The 14587-nt window shown below is 41.7% G+C and overlaps 1 protein-coding gene across 2 annotated transcripts in view; it reads left to right on the plus strand.

The window, feature by feature from the left end:
* Window positions 1-14587, plus strand: part of grin2da (glutamate receptor, ionotropic, N-methyl D-aspartate 2D, a) — a 317340-nt gene that overhangs the window by 86261 nt on the left and 216492 nt on the right. The gene's annotated exons all lie outside the window — the stretch shown is intronic.

Raw genomic sequence — 14587 nt, forward strand, 5'->3', positions numbered from 1 at the left:
GGAAGGGCTATTTCCCTGATTGGAGTGAATAGGACTTGGGGCACAAGACCACGTCACAGTTTTTCAAATTTTATTTCTAGAGGTCACAATTTCACTTTTTTTCTGTTGTCCAAAAAGAACATAGAACTGGTGTTCCAGTGAATCCTGGGACTACAATCCCTTGACAGTAAAGTGAGTGCATGTACTAAATCAAAAAACATTTTAGTGTTATGGATTTAGTGTTAACTTATTAATAGCTCAGCACCACCTCTCTGCAACACAGTTATCACATTAGAATTGTTTTATGGCTGCTTCTGTCTTTCAGTACTTTTATAACATCCTGTGTATGATAGCTGAGTTAAACAACAGGACTTTTAGTCAACAGTGAGTAAAACAAGAACCCAGTGATTTTGTCAGTGACACTGATAACTCGGTTCAGTGTTAAAGGTTTGCCCAAACTACTATATACACTCACCGGCCACTTTATTAGGTACAAGGTGTACCTAATAAAGTGGCCGGTGCTAGTACCGGGTGGTCTTCTTCTGCTTCAAGGTTAATAATAATAATAGCTTGGATTTATATAGCGCCTTTCATGAAACCCAAGGACGCTTAACAAAGACATAAATAAACACAACAAATGTAACAGAAGCTAGGGGCCATAGGCCTTGGTGAAGAGGTGGGTTTTGAGGCGTCTTTTGAAGGTGTCCAGAGATGGTGCGTTGCGGAGCTCTATGGGGAGAGAGTTCCAAAGTGTGGGGGCTGTCACACTGAAGGCTGTGTCCCCAAAAGTTCGCATTCTTGTGTGAGGGATGGAGAGCTGACCCGTGCCTGAGGATCTAAGGTTCCGGGGCTGTGTGTAAGGGTGGAGGAGGTTAGATAAATACTGAGGAGCCAGGGCATTGAGGGATTTGTAGGTGAGGAGGAGGATTTTGTAGGTGATGCGGGACTTGACCGGGAGCCAGTGGAGGTGGATGAGGGTGGGGGTGATGTGCTGCCAGGGCTTGGTGCGGGTGAGAACCCTGGCAGCCGAGTTTTGCACATACTGGAGCCTGTCCAGGGCTTTGCTGGGAACCCCGGACAGAACTCCATTGCAGTAGTCCAAACGGGAGGTGACGAAAGCGTGGATGAGGGTTTCTGCCACAGAGTCAGAGAGTGATTGCCGGAGACGTGAGATGTTTTTGAGGTGGAAGAAGGCGGATTTGGTGATGAACCTGATATGAGACTGGAATGATAGTGTTGGGTCCAGGATGACACCCAGGTTGCGGACTTTCGAGGATGGGGAGAAGGAACAGCCGTCAACGTCCAGGTGGAGATCTCCAACCTTCCGGAGCAGGGCCTTGGGAGCCACAACCATGAGCTCGGTTTTGTTGCTGTTGAGTTTTAGGAAGTTAGATGACATCCAGATTTTTATTGCATGTAGGCAGTTTACAAGTGACTGTGGGGGTAGCTGGGTGGATGGTTTGGTGCTGAGATATAGTTGTGTGTCGTCAGCATATGAATGAAAGCTGAGACCGTGGTTTGGACGTGTTGTGCGCTCAGAGATGGTATTCTGCATACCTTGGTTGTAACGAGTGGTTATTTGAGTTACTGTTGCCTTTCTATCATCTCCAACCACTCTGCCCATTCTCCTCTGACCTCTGACATCAACAAGGCATTTCCGTCCACACAACTGCCGCTCACTGGATATTTTCTCTTGTTCGGACCATTCTCTGTAAACCCTAGAGATGGTTGTGCGTGAAAATCCCAGTAGATCAGCAGTTTTTGAAATACTCAGACCAGCCCGTCTGACACCAACAACCATGCCACGTTCAAAGTCACTTAAATCCCCTTTCTTCCCCATTCTGATGCTCGGTTTGCACTTCAGCAAGTCGTCTTCACCACCTCTAGATGCCTAAATGCATTTCAATCAGGAAAGACTCGTATGAATTAAATGATGATTTATTACAAAGTGCACAAATTATGAATAGCACATTTCTTTGGCGATTTAGACCCGATGTGAAATAATAAAGGGGAAGTGAAGCTGTAGTAGGATGTAGAAATATCCCCCCCGGGTCTAGACACTGGTGGTGGTGGTGAAGACTGATGCAGATCCGATGAATGAAGTGGAGCAGGATTACTCTGATGTGATGAATCTGGAGGTGATGGGGTGGTGGAGGGTCGCGTCCGTTTGCTGAATGCTGACACTGAAACTGCATAGAGGAGAAATGTTTTTTTAAACTTTTGACAGCAGCATGTGATTGGTTGAGGGAGATATGGCAAGCTCTGATTGGTCGCTGAAAAGAGAGACGCCCATAATCAGCTGACATATTAATAGCCCATGAGAGAGAGAGACCCAGAATGAATGAGGATGAATGAGCTTGCACACCCAGTCTTCCTGTCTGAATTTACGCATGAGCTTCATTGAGTTACTGCAATGTGATTGGCTGATTAGCTATTTGTGTTAACATGCAATTGAACAGGTGTGCTTAATAAAGTGGCCGGTGAGGTTATGTCTATCGTCTTCACCTCACTATCTAGTATTTTATTTCATTTTATTTCTTGTGCGATATTTAACTCAAGAAAACATACACAACAAATGTCAAAATCTAGACATACATCAATTTTCATGGGACAAGTTAGCAGTGAGTTGACCTAGTTAATACTGCAGCTGCTTCACAATAAAAGACTCAGTTCACTAGTGGAAGGCTGTGACTGTGAAGCCGCTGCACTAAGTTGAGTTTCCATTAGACAGAAAGCCACCCACACATGATCAGCGGTGAAATGGCTCTGCGCTATCTGTGCCATTGTTTTCTTATGGGGAGAGCGGTGCTCTTCGTCTAGGTAGAAGCACTACCCTTGGCATGGTGCACCGCTCGCAATCGCCACCAAGGCCTGCACTCAAAGTTCACATCTTTTCAACTTTGACCTCGGTTGCCACTGACCTTTCAAGGCGCAACCACTGAGCACTGCTGCAACTGTTGTTGCCTAGAAACAGTGAATGGCGTCCCTTGTGCTCTTTTTGGGAAGATATTTGAGCTGCTGTCTCTGTCAGGCTCTATGCCCTACCTCACGGTGAGTGAAGAGCAAATATGTTATCATGTGAAGGCAGTTTAAGGGTACATTACTATATTATGGCAATAGCTGATTATTGTGCTGAAATTATTTAAAAGTAAATGTTTCCTTTTAATTTGTGAACTTAAGGAAAATAGACTGGATGAAAACAGAGTTCTGACATGAGAAGTTTGCTATTTCTTGTGGCAGAACTTTTGTCAGGAGCAGCCGGGATAACATATCTCCCAAAACACGGTGTTTATTGCAGAGAAAATACCCATTTTTCTCATTGGAAAAATGAAGTGAACAGACAGACTTCACCGGAGCACTCAAAGAATAGATAAGACTTGATAACTATTATAATAAAAAATAAAAAAATAATTCATCAACATAAAACATTTCAAACACCCAATTTCATCTTTAACAGCCTGTGAGTTAGTGCAATCAATAAAGGGTGTTTTTGTATGGAAATGGGGTCCGTGTCATGTTTAATTCAGCGTTCTGTGTGATATCTCGTGTTCCCCGTGGAGAAGTAAAGCCTTCTCTCTCAGCTTTGAAGGCAACCACCAGAGAGTGACTTGATGTCATCTGTCAGGACTCATTGAAGCCATTTGGGTGGCTTGTGTTAGCCCAGTGTCCTATTAAAACCCTCTATGTTGGGATTTTCAGCATTTTGGCAGGTACATCTATCATGCTTTCATTGGCCTAAGGGATGCTGCCGTATTGATTAGCTGACCTACTTCCTGTTTCCCCAGGATAACCCACAAAACTTTCAAACAATCGCTGACATGCTGGAGATGGACATCAGCCAAGAGCATTAACAAGATTTATGAAATATGATAATAAAGCACAGTCACTGAACTTGGATGTGGGGTTTTTATGATCAGTTGTTATGACTAACTGCTGAAGCATTTTGTTGATATTTTTCCAAAGATTGGCCTCACACCAACCTTCACCGGGCCGCTTTTTAACTCAACGATACATTATTGCTTCCTCTACCCTGGTTGGCTGGAAGTATTGCTTTTGTGATGTGACATCACACAAAGGGGTATTTCTGATTTGCTTGTACAAGTGATGCAATTTTATCACATCAAAAAGTCAGTTATAGCCATGAGTCCTAGCTTCATGCCTTAACAGCACTTTAATACACTTTAATACTCTTCAGCATTGGCTTCACTTCTCAGACCTGGAGGTTGCCCCTTAGTTTAAATGTGTATATGGTCAGTTCAAAGTTTGAACCATGGTAAGGTTAGTTTCTCCAGTTAATTTGCCACGTAGTGTGAAGCATCAGTATTGTTGCTATGGTTACCTAAAGTTTCATGATTTTTTAAATGTTTGAGGTGTCTTGATACACATGTTGTGGACATCTGGCAGCTAAACAAAAACAAGTATTCTCTGTGGTCCTGGTGTAAACAAAGATTACAAAGATGCTGTTGGTTTTTCATTATTTACAGGTGCTCCAGTAGGTAGGGTCAACAGAATTACTGTCCAGTAAAAGTGTCCACCCAGTGAAATATTTACAGTTCTGCGAGCGACGTCTGCTGGTCCTGTGTGACTTCAGCTTCATGGAGAACAGCAGGGATGATGGGAACTGGAACTGCATTTCTACAGAAATAGAAACTAAGTGAACATAATAAAGGTCAGGTTCAGCAGCCTGCATTGGCAGTCCATTAATCACTGTGGTCGTGCCTAATTTACTTGCTTTTGTAACCGCACACTGATGGCAGTAATGCCATCTCATTTTGGCACAATTTGGTGTAGAAACATTTTCCATTACAATACGTACAATGGGATCATCCATTGTGTAACGTATGAGGTCAAACATGAAGGGAGAAGTGCTCTGCTGTACAAAAAACATTAGGAAGCAACCATTGTATAATGAAAAGAAAGAGAGCAGAAGCATGGATATGCAGCATGTAGTGTTTACCGCTCCACATGTAATTAAATAACTTGCTCTCGTAAATTATATTAAAATAAAATAAAATAAAGATGGGGCACCACAAATTTTTATAGAAAAAGAGGAAACTATTTTTAATATAAGTATTGATCATCAATCATTGACCAGTCTCAAATCTGAAATGTAAATTCTGAATTCATTGATCTAAGCTTACACTCTGAAACACACACACAGACCACGACGTAGTGATAAAGTGAAACATTTGTTTACCATAAATCGTGATAATTGAATAAATGAAGTGTATGAATATACAATAATTAACACTGGTAGTTAATGAATGAATGAAATGGAAATTCAATGACACAAGCAACTGATTGGAACTTTTAGTATTGAGGGAATGTCTGATTTTCTCTCTAGAAGCTATACAAATTGCAATTATTAATTTGGAAGATTAAGAGATTTAGAAAATACGTCTGACAAACAACTCTTGATCAAAAGCCATCAGGATACTTTTTACTTCCTGGTGTTGGTTCTGTTGGGTCCAAGTTCTGGTGGGTTTTCTTTGCACACTTTCTGTGCGGATCTCCTCCTGCCCGTTAAGTGGAGAGGGAACCTCAGTAGCTTACTCAGCCCTCAGATACCAACGCTGGGAAGTCATCTTCAACTTTCTTGTCACAACAGTGAAAGTTGGATCTTTGAGTCGATTGGCTGTTAGTTCGTCGAAAAATACAAAAGCCTGATGTGAGACGATCTTCTGAAAGTTTTGAGAACTTATCTATTTCACGGATAAAACTTGAAATGCCGGCCGGACATTTATCATTTAAATCACGCGAGGTAAACTAAAGATCTTTAAAAATGCTGTCCTTTAGAAGTCACTTGACTGAGAAAAAATAACATGATGTAGAAAATGAACACACAAAGGAAATGTGTGTATTAAATGGAGAAGTTTGAAGGGAGTTTCCCCCCACTCCTTTTGGAGCAAACTTTCCAAGCGAACTGCTGAAGCGATCTGTCGAAGCGATCTGTGTGACTCTGTGTCATCTTTTCTTTAACCCCCTTCATGGAGGTAGAGGGAGGGGGTCGAAGCCCCCCATTCAGTAACTCAATTTATATTACTGAATAAATCTTACAAAAATCAAAGTTCCCTCCTCACTAATTTTAGAGTTCCTTACTTTGCACGAAACAGACACATATCAAAAAGCTATATAACCACTAATATTCTGACCAAACATTAGTATCAAAATTGAATTCTAAGTCAAGTTATTACTCATTCTCAACAACTTTAAACTTAAGATATTACATCTATTGATCATCACTGATAAAAGCATGAAAAACATATTACAATACCATTAATGATTATACAACAAAGAAGTCAATACTTAGTCTAACACATGATGACTTTAAACAAATTAATTATTGGTCAACATACAATGTGCACATTACCACAGATGAAAACTAGGTGTCTCAGTTTATTATCTTCCCTGGATAATGTCAAAATCGACACTAAACGGTCGATTGCAGAGTTAACATTGCCTTAAGAAAACAACTTGTTCCTTCTTTCAAACTAAAACATCTGTCAGTGACCAAATCTTCCTGGACACAAGAATGTCTTTTTCTCTTCCCAGTAGATGCAAGACGAGATAAAATGCTTGTCAAGTTTAGCACGCACCAATCTCGCTACATGCATAGGCTGATGTGTCTGTACTTGTTTGCTGCCCAATGAGACACACTATCTCTGCAGTATAACCACGAGGCAACATGCTTACTATAAGACACACTTCACAAGTGGGTAGGTAACATTGTTGGTAAATTGCTTCTATTTAGCAAAATAGTCAATAATCTGTTTGCCAGGCGGGGAATGGTACACTCAAACACACACACACACACACACGCTCTCTGCCATCTCCCATCAGGGCCGACGGCTGTGTGAGCCCTTTAATATCTGCCTGAATAATCCAGGCCTCGCCGCCTGCCACAGCTTGAGTGAGAATTATCAGGGATATTTCTTTTTTTTCGTTGCCTTAATATCTCTCTTTTCTCCTCTTTTCCTGTCTGCCCCACCATTTCCTGTTTCTCCCCCTTCTCCCCCTGCTGCTCCGCTCATTATTTGGTGCACTCTCTGTAGTTTATTACTCCGTGTCTGGCTTTCTTTCTGCCTCTTGCTCACTCCTCTCTACAAAAAAAATGTGAATAAAAATCACCATCACTCTGATTTCCTCTCTCAATCACCCACTCTCTTGCATGCTCAGGATATATTAACCGTTTTTTTGTTATATTTCCACCAAAGCTACAGTATATTTTTTCCTCATCTGTTGCAGCTCTCTTCATTCCCGAAATGAGCAGTTTTCATCATCTTAATCCCCCCATCTGTTTCCTCACTCTTAAGACTCCTCGCAGACTGAAGAAAAAAAACAGAGACGGAGGGATGTGGAAATGAAATTAGAGGGAGAAAACAAGAAGAGAGAGAGGTTGGAGAGGAGGAGAGGAGAGAGAGAGAGAGTTGGAGAGGAGGAGAGAGAGAGAGGGAGAGAGAGAGAGAGAGAGAGAGAGAGACAGGGAGAGAGAGAGATAGGGAGGCAGAGCGAGCATTACGTCAGAAAGCCTTCTGGTTCAAAGCAATGACATTAGTAAGTGATGTTTGGGAAAAAGCAGCCAATCTGGGAAGAGAATGACAGTTATGGATTGTGTGTGTATTAGTGTGTGTGTGTGTGTGTGTGTGTGTGTTACTCAATTGTGGATGTGCTATACTGTATATTTCGGCCTGCACCGCCAAGCCAGGCGCACAGCAGTTTGTGAAATAGTCACAAAGTTGTAATGTATTGATTTGTGTACACAGACATAGACAGACAGATTTCACATTTGTTTCGTGATGGTCAGCACAAAATCAATTTGTATCTAATCAACGCAATTGTGAACCGGGAATTATAGAGAGCGGGGAACACTGTGAAGAGAGGAGGTCGAGGTGGATGGGTCAGAAAACATAGGACTTTTACCCAGTAGACCGGTGTTAATGTCCCGTGTGAAACAACATGTCAAATTCTGTAATTAATGTCTCGGGACTTATACTACTATTACTAATTTGAACCCAAACCGTGATCTTTTCCTAAAGCTAACTAAGTAGTTTGTTGCCTAAGCCTAGCCAAGTCGATCTATTACTAAATCTAACTAGTTTTATTTTGAAAAGACTGGAGTGGAAATTGACATATGTTGTTTTGCTATTGAAAGTCGTGCTGAGCATCACAAAAAAAAGGGTACATTTGTGTCTATTAACACGAATCAAATAGCTTTAATTTGGTGACTATTTGACAAACTGCTGTGAGTCTGTGTTGGTACTGCACCTGCTACTCCCACTTCAGAACTTCCCCCATGTCGTCTAAAATCTAGACATGTGATAAGAAAATTTCAACTTGTTCATTTTTTACTGTAGGATATTGGTATGATATTTTTTTTCCAAGAAGTTTTTATTGATTCTAGTGCAGGAATCTACAATATTTTGTCTTTTGTGAAAATACTGTGCCACAAAAACTCTCGAACAAAATTCTGTGTAATCTAGAGATAAGACTGAAAGCTCATCTGACCTGAAAGGTCCTACACAACCACCGTACACCCTATGGTGCCACGACCCCATATAAAGGGCCAGCCCAGTCTCACCTAATAGCATATGAATAACACGGTCATTTGTAAGTTATGATGCGTGCAATAACAACGCCTTTGTTGCTTTTGGTGTGTCATGTATACTGTATTTAGTCTGTACTGACTACAAAGCACACCACATCAGCGTAAATATGCAGCGTTCAGAGCTAGTGATGTAGAATAAAACGTGAGAAAGACTGTTTATGGTGGGCGGGAGGGAGGGGAGGTGGATGGGTCCAACAAACAGGACATTCAACCAGGAGACCAGTGTTTGTGTCCCAAAGTGTAGTTGAGCTATTTTTAAGTTACGTTTTCCGTACTTATGTTACAATGTTTATGTACATATTGGACTTAGTTTAAGTACTTATTTTAAGCCCAACCATGATGCTTGTCCTATTTAAGTGGTTTTGATGAACATAACATTGCCGTTTGACGGTAATGACAAGCGGCGTTAAAGAATATGCAAAAAGCCTAAAATGCATTCCCATGACACATGTAAATGTAGTGTTTATATGCCTTCCCATGAGATCGGGTTGAAAGGTCAGAGGAAGTGGTTGTCAATGGGAGGGATGTAGAGCAACCAGGTTGATGAGCAGGAGTAGTGACATTTATTAACAAAAAGTTTAGTGAAACAAAAAATAAATTCAATAAAACTAAATGAAACTGAGGAAATAGAACACCAAACAAAAGAAAGCTGCAGCCTCACAGCGGGCTGCCACCTCTACTCTCCCCCTATCCCAATGAAAGGCTGTTTAAACGTTCTCAGACTCACCTGACTGGAACCTACCACCTGCCCAGGTAAGTATAGGGGGAGCTAAACGGAGCAAGCATCCCAATCACACAGAATATTAAACACAAAATGAATAAAAGATCTCCAAGTGACTGCTCACATCTCAATCTATCTATGGACACTCATCCATACCAATGAGCACACCAACTGTTCTGACCTATCTCCTCCTACATGTTAACAGAGCCCAGCTCCTCCCTGCTAAGAGGACATCATGAGGCTAACCTGCTGAGCAGCTGATCTACCTCCACATCCCAGAACAACAACTACAAGCCTATGAACCCATAAAACCAACTAAACAAGCTTGGGTCATTTATAAACCGTAATGTATCAAATAAACTGAAACATTGGACTCAAATGAATAATTAAGCAGACAGAAAAACACTGTTAATGTTTGGGAACACTGCCTCGTGTAAAGGGAGGAAGGAAACCTTTTCACACACCCCAACAGGTGTTTTCACTTATTTAGCCTGATTAGAGATTGTTCTCAGAACTGGGAGTGCATTTCCATCATCTGTGAATGAACCTTTTTCACTTTGAGCATAAAAATGGAAATTGAAATTAAATAAACTCTCCACGCTCCTAAAATCAGGCTCACTCAACTTGTTTCAAGGATTTGGTTCAATCAATGGTCATTTTTCTTGATATTAGTGCATCTGCATAATTTCCAATAAGATCTAAATATGATAAAAATGTATCCAGCTTCCAGGTCCAGGTCAGCAATCGTTCAGCCAGAACTAAGACACACCACCAATTAGCTTGAAACAAGCTTAATGATGTAATGTAGGAAGGGCTCGGCATGAGAATATACCATTTGAATCATCCTAAATGAAGCTACAATTACTCGGAATAGCCCTTTTTACAGTCTGATGCTTTGTGGAGATTTTGCAATGTGTGTGTGTGTGTGTGTGTGTGCGCGCAAGTGCAAGTGCTATTTAGTGAGGGAAATGTGTGTGTTTCGGTGCCTTGGCATACGTTTGTGGAAGCCTGAGGGGAGAAGTGGGGAGGAGGGGGGTTAATTAAAGAGAGTGAATGGAATGAGGGAGTGTGTAACGGAGGGTAGTGAAGGCGAGAGGAAGGAAAGATGTAGTGTGTGTGTGTGTGGGGGGTTGTGTTTAAGAAGTGTGTGTGTGTGTGTGTGACATTTGGCGAGCTCGGTGACTTGAGGATGATACATTGACTTGCGCTGTTTACATCTCCTTAAGTTCCTGGACGCCCAGTCAAGGCCTCACTTGGCTCACTTCCTGGGCCATATTTCATTCACACACTGAGATTGATGTACACACACACACACACACACACACACACACAAACACACACACACACACACACACACACACACACACACACACACACACACAATCCTAAAACACAAGTACATAGTACCTAAATGCACAACATCCTTGTATACCTGTTAAGTGACATGAGATACTAAAATTGCCTACATGTCTCTGGTGGATGAATCGCTTTTGAGCCTGACACTCAGCACACATGGCTTTGACTTACACTGTCACTTCCATTATCCAGTGATAGATGACTGACCTTTAAGGGAAAAATGGCCACTGGTCATATGGACTATAATGAAAAAATGTTGTGTCAATGGTCTTTTCCCATGGCAGACATTTTGACTTGCCACAGCAGGGAAAGCACAGGTGGAACTAATAAAAAAGGTGTGCTGTTGAACTGGAATATGTTAATGCAATGCAGCCTTGATTAATAACCACCATTTACATCTGTGACACGTCAGAATGTCTACTAAGGCCCAATTAACCAACCCAATCTCATTAGAAGATGTAGAAATTGCACAATATTATAAGGACATTCCACATATCATTTTTACACCAAGTAACAAAACTACGGTAACAGCCGCAGTTAGGTTTAGGAAAAAAATCATGGTTGAGATTGTAATAAGAAGGTAAACTTAGTGAAATACATACAGAAACAACTTAAGAGTACGGGAAACATGTCCCAGACATCACATTAAACATGTCTAACACACTAGCGTAACTTCAAAATAACTCACAACATTTTGGGATACCAACACCGGTGTCCTGGTTGAAAGTCCTGTGTTTGTTGGACCCATCCAGCATGAGCTCACTTTTTATTCTACATTACTAGCTCTGAGCACAGCATATTTATATTGTATTGTATTATATACCTATTGCATGTGACTTGTGATTACCGTGTCATTCATAGGCCATGTAGTGCGACCAGGCTGATTTAACAGTATGTGGTGAGAGTGTAATTAGTTTCCAATTTACCTGTGTAAGTTACTTGGTAACCATAGACTAGCATTACTACAGGAACTACAGAAAGTTTAAAAAAACTAGGTTTGTTTTTGCTGATGAAAAATGCTGTGTGGACCATTAAATCTATTAATCGGCATCTCAATATTTCCAAAATTTCACACTGGAATTCACATAGTTGTCATAGTTATAAAACCTATTGTCTCAAATAAATTCACGATTCTTTTGACTCTGCTTTACCACCACTTTGTGTCTTCTTATTTGTAAATTATTCCATCATGTGAAACATTATGCAACTTTGCATAAAAAGTTGCTTTCACACTTGTAGTTTGGTTCCGTTGGTCCGAAAGATACATACTTGCGTTATAGTTCTTGTTGATTTCAGGTTCACATAGATTTTTTACAAACTAATAAAGAGGTGTAAGTTTGAAGTCATGTGGAATGGAAGGTAACTCGTTTATTGTACAGTTTTGGTGACTGCAATCATCAAGAGAAATCTCATTGTGACTGGCAGGAGGTCTTGCTGTATAACGCTGCACTAAAAAGGTTTTACCCAAATAAAACAAAAGGTATAATCCGGTATAGGGACCTCAGAATTGCGTCTCTGCTCTTTGCAGTTGATGTGGTTCTGTTGGCTCCATCAGATCGGGACCTTCAGCACACACTGGGGCAGTTCGCAGCTGAGTGCAAAGCGGTATGAGAGTCAGTACTTCCAAGTCTGAGGCCATGGCTCTCTGCTGGATAATGGTGGGTTGTACCCTCCGGGTAGGGAGTGAGTCAAGTATCTTCGGGTCTTGTTCACCAGTGAGGGTAAAATTGAGCAGGATATGGAGTGGCAGTTCGGTGCGGCGTCAGCAGTGATGCGGGCGCTGTACCAGACTGTTGTGGTGGAGACGGAGCTGAGCCGGAAGGCAAAGCTCTGGACTTACCGGTCCGTCTACGTTCTGAACCCTGACCTATGGTCATGAGCTTTGGGTAGTGACATAAATAATGAGATCGCAGATACAAGCGGCCAAAATGAGTTTCCTTCGTAGGGTGGCTGGGCTCGGCCTTAGAGAGAGGGTGAGGAGCTCGAAGTAGAGCCAGCTGAGGTGGTTCGGACATCTGATCACGATGCCTCCTGGATGCCATTAGACGTTTTCCGTGCACGTCCAACTGGTAAAAGGCCCTGGGGTAGACCCAGAACATGCTGGAGAGATTATATATCTCTTCTGGCCTGGGAATGCCTCGGGGTCCCCCAGGAAGAGCTGCTAGAAAACACTGCTGAAGAGAAGGACGTCTGGAATACGCTGCTAAGACCCGGCAACCGGATAAGCATAAGATTATGGATGGATGTGTAAACAGTATTTAATAAGTATACTTTTGATGTATTTAGAAGTATTGTTTGTGTGTAATGGAAACCAAATTGTATTTGATATATGTGGAATTATAAAACAATATACTGTTTAATCTTTGGTTGCTCACTTTTTGAGCACAGATTGCTTATCAATTAAAGGACTTATCAAACAAAACTGCTTGTCTACCCACTGAGCCTCCACCAGTCGGGAACTCAATATCTTATATATGGAATCAATGCTATATGCACTTTGTGTTTGTATTTCAGTCAGAGATACTTATATAAAGGAATTGACCATTTGCAGCAAGAGGTTACAAAAAAGGCTCTCAAAGGCAGCCTCAAAGAATGATCTGAGAGGTAATCCTTCATTAACAAACATATGAATATTAGATCTAGTAAAGTGAACAATATCTAAAGCTTCAACACAGAAGGAGGTGGTCGGGGTGGTGAGGGAGCTAAAGTTATTAGTGAACATCATGTATACGATACAATACATGGCCGGGTAGCCGAGCGCCTGATGAATGAGACCCTGATGGTGAAGGAATGAAGCTGCTGATTTCTAAAACGATACCCTCGTTCTCCCTTTCACACACACAAAAGTGTCCACACACAAACACACACAGGGAAATCATAATTTGCAGTGTGTCCATGCAATTAAGGGACCGTAAGCACCCCCCCTCCCACACACACACACACTTGTTACGAAGCCAAGAGTCGTTTGCTGCAAACGTACAGAATAGGACACACAGCAGGTTGCTGCCTGTAATGATGGTTTGTAGGGTGGACTGCTGATGGCTTTCTACATGTGTCTGTGTGATGTGTGGCTGTAATTGCATGTTGTGTGTGTGTGTGTGTGTGTGTGTGTGTGTGTGTGTGTGTGTGTGAGAGAGTCCACATTCACGCTCTGCTTCATGCCCTATGTTCATTTATCCCTGCCTTTGATATGCTGATATATATGCATTAGTGTATTTTTTTCTGTGGTATGGTGTGTGTGTGTGTGTGTGTGTGTGGTAGCGTGTAGCTGCAGATTTATAGGCATGCCTCCATGCTCTCCAATGATGTGGGACTGAGCCATGAATCAGCTCAGCCTGTAATGAATTCTGATGGCCCACAGGAGAGGAAGAGGAGGAGAGGGAGGAAGAGGGGAGAGGAAGAGGGGAGGCATGGTAAAGTAGATGAGAGAACAGGACGAAAGGAAGGAGAGGAAGAGATGAAGGGGAGAGGAGAGGAGGCAGGAGTAGAGAAGAGGAGGTGGGTAAGAAAAAGAGAGGAAGGAAAAAATGAAGACGGAGAGAGATGAGGGGAGGAAGGAAGCACATTGTGGAGCTGCGGGTTCATTGATTTATCACGAAAAAACACAATTCAGTCCTCACACTCAGGGTTCTTTAAAGGAAAATAGCACGGTTCACTCTCTCCCTTCTACCAAATGCGCTGAAATGTTTGCATTTACCAGAGAAACATCATCATGTAACTTATTTCCCCACATGTAGACACCACAGATGGTAAAGTAGGTTTCATATTTGGATCAATGGAGAAACTAGACTTAAGACAGCATTTAAAAACATGAATGAGAAGTAGTTACGCCCCAACACTGATTTGAATGAATGATCTTATTTGGAAAGCTTTCATGGAAAAAGGGTAATGTTGCGTGACAAGTAAACATTCTCCAGTATTTGTGC

The sequence above is a fragment of the Sebastes fasciatus genome, chromosome 17, assembly GCF_043250625.1.
Source record: "Sebastes fasciatus isolate fSebFas1 chromosome 17, fSebFas1.pri, whole genome shotgun sequence".
NCBI classification, from domain to species: Eukaryota; Metazoa; Chordata; class Actinopteri; order Perciformes; family Sebastidae; genus Sebastes; species Sebastes fasciatus.